This window comes from Calonectris borealis, chromosome 22 (genome assembly GCF_964195595.1).
Source record: "Calonectris borealis chromosome 22, bCalBor7.hap1.2, whole genome shotgun sequence".
In the NCBI taxonomy this organism is placed as follows: domain Eukaryota; kingdom Metazoa; phylum Chordata; class Aves; order Procellariiformes; family Procellariidae; genus Calonectris; species Calonectris borealis.
In genome coordinates this window covers 8,777,879-8,785,359 of record NC_134333.1, presented here as the reverse complement: position 1 = coordinate 8,785,359, position 7,481 = coordinate 8,777,879, and the positions used below count along the sequence as shown (strand labels likewise).

At 49.4% G+C, this 7,481-nt stretch overlaps 1 long non-coding RNA gene across 1 annotated transcript; it reads left to right on the top strand.

Moving 5' to 3' along the window:
• Positions 1 to 1,568: 1,568 nt before the first annotated feature.
• LOC142091929 (uncharacterized) lies at positions 1,569 to 6,887 on the top strand. The gene is made up of 3 exons (XR_012676904.1): positions 1,569 to 3,494; positions 3,836 to 3,927; positions 6,065 to 6,887. It is a non-coding gene; the product is annotated as an uncharacterized LOC142091929 (long non-coding RNA).
• The last annotated feature ends 594 nt before the right edge of the window (positions 6,888 to 7,481 follow it).

Here is a 7,481-nt window from a genome sequence, read left to right as displayed (position 1 = left end):
TGAGCACATACCATACTGATCGTAAGTAGATCTTGTGTAATCTGAATAAAGATTGTAGTCAAGCACTAAAGAACTAACCAGGACAGAATTTGGAAGGTAAAGGAAAGGGAAAATAATTGTGAATAAGCAAATTTCTGTTGAACAAACACCTGAAAAGTTGAGGGACTCTGCAAGAGGGAATAGTGCAAATGCTGCTGATGCCAGCCACGAAGAGCCAGGGCAGGGCTACGCACCAGAAATGGGCACATATATAGTTAGTGGAGGTGCAGTGCTCTTGAACAGTATCGCTTGGTTGGTATCCCTAGGGCTCGGGGGGCTACATGGCCAGAAATGAGGCTGAAACAGGAATTCTGTTTGTCCTGAGTCATATCTGTTAACTTGACTGATGTTTTTTCCTGCTGTCAGCACTGCAGAGCCAATGTAATTTCAAAAGAGTAAGCTGCTTTCTCTTCTGCTTCTTGCACATTGACAAAATAACATGCAAAGTTGTGATTCCAGCATGACTGGTGATGTATGAAATGAGAAGTACTGTAGCTGCAAGTTGAGGTGATCTTGTTTTGACTTTAAACAATGCAAATGACATGCAAGCAGTTGAAGGAGAGTGGCAAAAATAACAAGCTTGTGGTCAGTGAGCAAACTGAATAGCCTCAGCAGACTGACTAGTCCTAGTCTCTTCTGCATGCAAAGAAAGTAGATTTTAATTGTTCATGAAAGTGAGTTTGGGATTTGTCCACTTAATACGAAATCTTTTTTTTCCATTGGAGACAAACTGATGCTCAGGAGAGGGTCAGGACAAGAACAGCAAGAGTTATTGTGGATGAGGAAGGAGACAAAATGGGGTTCACGTGATGATTAGAGAGGATATTGCCCATAAGAATTGAGTGTATTTGCTAGGGCTGTTGAGGGTGCAGTGTCCCAGCACACGACAGGAATACCTAAATGATACAGAAGCTAGCTTTTAGCAAGGACTCCACTGTATCTGTTCAAGTTAATCACGTTTGAAGAAACCTTGATATATTCTTTCTTCCCTCTCGGGCAGTTTCTCTGGTTTCTGTGTCAAACCTTAGATAAAGACCTAACCTATATAGGTAATAGTGGGGTCCTTTATTCCTAGTACAGGCTTATAATGGAAATAAAAGCAATACAAGTTTTCCCAGCAGCAGTAGGAGGGGTTTGCCTCCATGTCTCTTCTATCACTGTCAGGCATAATGAGATAGTCCTGCCTGGATGAGTCCTGGTGATTGAGTGATGAAAAAAATCTGCATTGATCTGTGCTCACAGAAACATTGGGGTGAAAATCTCCTTCAGTGTCTGGAACAGAAAGGTTTTCTTAACGATTAAACTTACTGCGTGCACCCACTTCTTCACTGGGAGGGTGGTCAGCCACTGGAACGTGCTCCCCAGGGAAGTGGTAGGGCACCAAGCCTGTCAGATCTCTAGGAGCGTCTGGACGATGCTCTTGGTCATATGGTTTAGTTTTAGGGAGTCCTGCGAGGAGCAGGGAGTTGGACTCGATGATCCTTATGGGTCCTTCCAACTTGAAATATTCTACGATTCTATGATTTAATCTTGGCATTTACAAGTAAGTAACCTTGTCCTTTTGCCTTCTGTTTGCCTCCCTATCCCCCCCCCCAACAAAACCACAAAAAGCTTTCTTCAGTGAGCATCCCCCTGCCTAGGAGGCAGCAGAGTTGTTCCAAAATAAATGACGTGTTGCTGTTACCCTGCCCTTCTCGCGTTCTTCACGGTTTCAGGTAAACTTACGGAAACAGTACTTTTTGCAGACCTCGCTTTTGGTTTCTGTTGCAGACAGGCTGGCCGTGCTGTGTCCAAGGTACTGCCTGGCCATAAAGATGCCCATTTAAAGAAGTAGGAGCTTGATTCCTGCTAAGGTGGAACATTGGCCAGATGCAACGTGGATCGATACAGCCGGGTTGCAAGGCAGGCTTTTGCCTAGCGAGCTGCCTTACTGCTGTGCCAAAGCTGCTCGCTTGAATTTCAGGTGATCAGGCTTGGGACGGCTGCTGCCCTTACTGCAGGGGCTGCTTCCTGCTCACGTGTGAACGGAGGCAGCGGTTTATGAAGAAAAATGTATCGAAGCAATGGAAATTACTTGACCTTGAGCAGAGGATGCATGAGTGATTTGTGCAATGTTCTTTTAGCCTTGATTAAAGGGTTAATTCATATTTTAAAACCATTTCTGAAACAACTCCATGCTACAGATTGTGGGGAAGGGGGCATGGTTGGGGGATAGTTCATTTTTTACCTGTCCTTTTTTTAAATTGTCTCCCTAATCATCTTGCATTGGTCATGATTAGATGTAGCAGCCTTGGCTAGGTGGATCTTCAGTTTGAGACGTGTCCTTTTTTTCTACCCCATCAGCTTTAGATAATTGAATCTGAGTGTTAAGGAAATCTCAATGTGTTCATTTGTTCGCTTTTCTTAGCAGGGGCAGTAAAAATAATGAAAGCAGTTGAAATCTGGTCGGTGTTGGTTGCGACTAGAAGCTGATACGAAGCCAGTTTGATACTGAGCCAGTATGGAATGGTCAGGCACCTGCACTGCGTTTGGCCCCATGACACCGAAATGCTGAGCTTTAAATAAGCTGGAAATGAGTTTTTTACATTGTTTTTGGGAACACTTACGGTGGGTGGAGGACTGGTGGCCTCCTGCCTTGCTGTTGCTGACGCAGATCCAGTCCTGCCGCTGACACAGCCAGGTTTGCTCGGAAAGCGTCCCCTCTATTTAAAAAATAATAATTGCACGTGTGAACTCTCCAAAGCAATTTGGAAAAGGCAAGTTTTGTAATAACAAAAATATACATTCCTATATATAGTCATTGCTTTGATATTTGCAAGACTCTTACACATGGGATAGAGTAATATTTAATCTGTCAGGGAAAAAGGCACAAGCTTGCCAGGAGGATGTGGAATTAGCTGGGAAAGTAAGTTTCGGAGTCCAGTTTACTCTCCAAAAATACCCAGATTTCAGACCAAAATTTTATCTAGCATAAGTGGAACTGCAGCATCTGGAAAGACATATTATGGCTTCCCCAAATGCGAGGCTCTTTTCCCAAACATACTTGCGTTAAGAATATGCTCCATATTTTAAATTATAGTAAAATTAAAATTATAGCAAAAAAAAAAAAGCTTGTGAACCCTTTGAAAAACAATCAAACCAACAAAACCCCAAATCCTTCTCTAACATGTACCTACTTGTTTCTGTACAGGGTCACGAGATGCAGTGAGGTCTTGGTGCTACCCACCATTGACTGTCCCTGTGATTAGCCGTTATATCGCTGTGTTTCAGAGACTTCACACCCATGTCCTGTTAAAGGTACCTTAACCCCTGCAAAATACCTGTACGAGTGAAAATGCTCCTGACAGGCAATGGATAAATGAGTCTTGGCCACCGGGATCAGAACAAGGCTCACGGCAGTCGTCGGATGGATACCAACTTGAGTGAAGCCCTCTTCTGTTGCCGAGCGGATTCTGGTTAGTGAAGGAGGATCCTGTGTGACTTGTCCTTCAGTGACAATGTCAAGACGAGTGGAGGAAAGACCAAGCAGTAACAAGTGATCAAAAATCAGGCTGAGCAGTGGCTGGCTCAGTGGCTCTGCTTGGGCTCTTTCAGACTTTCTTTTTATTACAGGAGAGCTTGATTTTCTGTGCTAAATTTGTGGTATAAGGTTAAAATTATTCACGTTCAAGTGAAAATGTTGGGGAAAATACACACATGTGCCAAAACTCAGAGCCAAAGAGGACAGTGTGCTGTGCTCCACTGTAATCTTTTTCACTGGGTTGATATTGTGGACTCATTAACTTTTCTCTTACAGGGGCTCAAACCAGGAAAGAAAAGTGAGGTTATTTTAAGACTGAACATAACCAAAGTGCTCAGAAATCATTCCCTCTAAGCAAGGAAGACCAGGTGAGTGTCTCTGCTCAGCCTTGTGTAACTTAGTCATCTGTGCCGGCTGGATTTCATCCAGTTTTTGGGGTTTTTTTCAAAACTGGATTTCATCACCTGACTGTTAGGAAAATGCATCTTCTCTGTGCAGCACCTGAGTCAGCCTTCAGGCCGCTGCAGCAAGGTGAGACAGAGCGCGCGGAAATTCACCACGTTGCTGCAATTCAGTGTTAGAGAAATGTTAAGTGTTAAGCAGCCTTTAACATTTTGCTTCCTACAGAGGAAGGGCCACACCTGGTGCACGTGTGGTCCTTTCAGTGCACGTGCTCGTTCGTGTAAATAATCTTATTCTGGATTCTTGTCTTAAACTTTTTAAACTTGGCGTCATCTAAACTCTGCTTGATTTACGGTGGTTTCTTAGAGGTTTCCACTGAACTCCACGCTCTGGATAGATACAAAATCACAAATAGTTCCTGACCATTGGAATTTATGTAGGATATTCCGAGAAACCTGAAGGTCCTGAGCAGCCTCAATAGACTTGGGAAGGGGAACCTGGTCACCTAGTTCTTGTTCTAACCGTTTCACTTGCCGAAATAACCCCAAGTACCCTGACTGTCTCTAGAGTTGTTCCAAAGGTCAGCAGCTTTTCAGCGTTTCTCACCCGGTTTCTGTAGCCAGTTTATGAAAGCAGGAGATGAGACAAGCCTCTGTAATGTGAATGTTGAGTATGCCATTTATGGCAATGAGGAGAAAAACACTGCATCTAGCGCAAGTTTACAGCTCCAGCCCAAGCGCTACCGGGGGGAGCTGACTCCGCAGTCTCACTTACTCTGATTTTACACTGGGTTTTCCGTCTTTCATTGCTACTGAGGCCAGATTTGTACAAAATTCTTTAATCCTTCTCTCTCTCTCCCTGGCTTTCTTACGGGAGCAGTCCCCTGGGGAAAGTCGTCCCGGTCAGCAGCACGGAAGGGTTGTAACGGCCAGTGAAACTGCACTTGCTGAAGCGCTGGGCGCTTCTGGGTTGTGTCTTAGGGGTGGGGAGGGGAAGAGAGGAGCGTGTTGGAGCGGGACAGTGTTCCGCTAACCCCAGCAGCAAACTGCAGCTGCGTGAGGCTCCCCCGTTCCTGTCTTGTCCCTCCTCCCCTCTGGGGAGCTATTCAGCTGCAAGAGAGTGAATTTCAACCCAAATGCCGCTCAGTGAGTTGACTTTGATCTGCTAGCAGAGGCGTACTACAGAGCGGCGAAGAAGTCTGTACGCGAAGTGAACTCCATTCCTTCAGGCTGAATAACGTGTCCGTTCTGTTCCGTGAGTCAAGCTGTAAATACTAATTGGTCTTAAACAAGTCAACGATGTGAACTGTTTACAACTCTGCCCATCCAGACTCCTCCGCTGGTGCAGGTTTACCAGGGAGCAGCACCCTCTCTCCTGCGAGCACCGCGTGCCACGGTCGTGCTGTCCGTGCCTCCGCATCCTGCGCTCCCTCGCTGTCTTATCTCAGAGATCTCAAAGCTTTGCAGTTGCCAGTGAACGCAGTCCCTGCCCACCTTCTGGAGGTTAGTCCCAGCTTTGTTTTTCCAGCTGGAGTGGCTGAGACAGATGCAGGGGAGACACCGTAAGAACATGCAACGAGATGATGGCAGCAGGACAAACAGGATTCAAATCCCGATGTATGGACATTTTGTAGCCCTGCTTGTAACTGCGTTAAAGCTGCCAGCGTGATACTTAGTCCTCCTCCAGAGATCTCAAAGCACTTTACAAAAGAAGCTGATCGGGGTTTGTCCCCATTTTAAAATTTGAGACTCAAGGCATAGGTAGACAAAAGAGGTTTTCCGAGATTCTCCTACAGGCTGCTGGGAAAGGTAGGGACGGTATCTAGGTCTCCTGAGCCCCAGAGTACCGGTCTGTCCCTGTAACCTGAATTTCTTTAGGGGAATGATGAATCTTTTTTGTGTGGCACAGCTGTGGGTAGGAGTCCACTTCCTCAGCAATGAATAAGACCAGTCCTCGGGGGCCAGCACTGGCGTTGCTCTACAGCATAAGACTTTCCTCAGCCAACACTTGTGGGGGGGGGGAAGAACAGTAGTAGTGTGGGACAGGAAGGCCTGGAGACATCAAGGATGAGTTAGACTGCTTCTCCCCATCTTCCACTTTCAGCTGGGTAGGGGAGAGAAGCCTGCCTGGGACTTCAGCCCCCGGGAGGAAGCAGCGGTGGTGATGCTGGCCGCGGGAAGCTGCTCCACCTCTGCGTGTCCTGGGCTTGAGAAGGTCATGGAGCACCCGAAGCCTGGAAGGTGCTGGTGTGCTCACGCGTGATGTACCTTTCTTGCAGCCGGTTGATAAATGCAGGTGTTTGCAATGGAAATGAAGGTGTGCCTTTAGCTGCAGGACTGACTCCGTGTATGCTGCATGGTGCAGAATGTGACCGTCAGGACAGTCCGTCACGCTGATGGTGTCAACTGTACCCAAGTATTCGTAACTCAAGAGTTCTCCCCTCATTTACCCACTCAGAGACGGCTGCATTTGATCAGATCCCGTTTCTGGAGCGCATCCCTTTCCCAGGAAACCAAAATCTATTCAGAGCAAAGAATGATTAATCAAAGAAGTATGACTGCCAGGGAAGAGCAGAGGCTAGCGCACGTCTGCCTGGAGCGGAGCTTGCCTCTCCCATGGCAGCTCTTCCCCGCGTCCTCAGACTCCTGCCCGCAGGAGAGGACGGGGCTGGGTCGCCAGGTAATTGTCCCTTCTCCCTGTGGCCTTTGTATTTAGTCCCACAATGCAGCCTGATTGTGTTACTAATTGCTCTCTCCTGGTGAGCAATCTAGAGCCCTGCAAGTCACGGAGACTTTAATTATTCAGCTACACCTTTGTCCTGCCCTTTTTTCCAGCTATTCCTTTTCTTTTTCCCCCCTCTCATACCCTGCATCCCTGCCCCGGGATGTGCGGCTGTGTCTTGCCTTTGGCCAGGCCAGACGGGTGCGGCGGGACCCCCCTGCCCCCGGGGGGAGGACACGGGAGGGGCGGTGGTGGCGGTGCTCTACCGTCGCAGCCCCCCAGGACCGCGCTGGCCCCTGGTCTCCTTGGGGAAAATAACGCGCCCTGCGCAGCAGCAGCCCGGGCCGGGGCTCTGCCCCGTCCCCACCCCGCAGCCTTCATCTACCGGCACCAGCCTGCGCTACCGCACCGAGCCGCGGCTGGCACCGCCGGTTCCTGCGGGATGCCCGTCCCAGCGCGGCTCTCCGCGGCCGGGCAGCCGTGTGTGTGTCCCTCCCCGCCCCCTCCCTTACACGGTGCAGCGTTAAACTCGCGGCAGCTTCGGCGGGGCCGGCAGCGACGCGGGGCCGGTTCCCTCCCAGGGCTCCGGTTCCCTCCCAGGGCTCCGCTCCCCGATCGGGGCCCAGCACGTGGCTCCCCCCGGCTCCGGGGGCGCTCCCCGCGCCTGCTGCGGGCGGAGCCGCCGCCCCCCGGGCCCGCCGGCGCCGGGACCCGCCGGCGGGGCCGTGCCGGTGCCGGTACCGGTGCCCGCCCCCGCCCGCGGCGCGGCCCCCACGTGGCCGCCTGCCCCAGCGCCGCC